Raw genomic sequence first — 1,312 nt, 5'->3', positions numbered from 1 at the left:
TAAATTTTCAAGCTTTTTTATCCAACAAATAAAATTTTATTGATATTTTTAGAAAAAAACTAAAAAAAAATGGAAAATGAAAATGTCCGTAAAGAGCTCAAAATAAATCAAAATATTTTGAAAATGTTATGGTGTATAGAAGATGCTAAGATAAACATTCAGTCAAAATTTCATGTATCCACGGTCATTTTTTTTAAAGTTACATCAAAAACTAAAATCGATTTTCTCGAAAATAGTTTTTGCGTAAAAATTCCCGTTTTTCCTTAATTTTTCTTTTGTTTTTCCCGGCGCTTTTGAAAACTACTGGGAAATTTAAATTTTGACCTTCTCAATGCACCAACGATATTCACTTTCTGATCGAACAAGATACTGAAGTTGAAAATCGTAGCATTATTTCGACTACTTATCGTGTACACAGACACAAAAAAAATAAAAAAAAAATAAAAAAAAAAAATAAAAAAAATAAAAAAACACACATCATTGTAAAGTCAATACATTCATCGTTCCACTCAGAATCTAAAACAAAATATTATTGTTAATGTTTAAAAACTATAATAGGTATAAATATAAAAGTAAATTATATTCAATAGGTAGGTATATACTTCAAAGCTTGAACATAAATTAATTTGTACACATTAATTCGATCTTTGTGTAAGATTGTCACAAGCGTTAAACACCTAGATACTATTAAGGTTATAAATTTAAGCTGTTACTCACCAGGGACTTAGGGACACGTAGAATTTGATGCACAAAAATTAAGTGTAACACACTTGGAACACAATGTTTTCGATATAACCGTTAGGCGATGGGTATACCAAAATTGATGTCAACCTTTCACGTCGACAACTAGACACAATGTCATCCTAAATTGGAAAAAAAAATATGTACTCGACGAGTTAGTGTAGATAACTAACTTATAGATAACTAGATAAGCTACAAAAAAACCAGTATTTTGATATTTTATATTATTTCGTCACGAGTGTCGGCAATTACTCGAGATACCTACCAACGATTGCAATTTCAAAAGTACAAAAAAGGTATCAATCAAGTCTATATCTAAGATTTAGACACGTCAAACAGAAAAGGTATAAAGCTGCTAATATTATATGTCGCGTGAAGACAATAAATTATGGAAACTGTAAAATACGAAAAAAAATCCGTAACTAATTTTATGATGATACAGACATATAGATTATGGTCTATGTAGAAAGATTAGTTGAGGGACAAACACTCAATGATTTTAGTTCACACGTTATATATATATATATATATCGTAAAAATATTTCATTCTTAAAGCGTTCATGTAGTTCCC

This window comes from Acyrthosiphon pisum, unplaced genomic scaffold, assembly GCF_005508785.2.
Source record: "Acyrthosiphon pisum isolate AL4f unplaced genomic scaffold, pea_aphid_22Mar2018_4r6ur Scaffold_86;HRSCAF=445, whole genome shotgun sequence".
NCBI lineage: Eukaryota > Metazoa > Arthropoda > Insecta > Hemiptera > Aphididae > Acyrthosiphon > Acyrthosiphon pisum.
The sequence above is the reverse complement of the archived record's forward strand: the minus strand, read 5'-3'. Positions refer to the sequence as shown.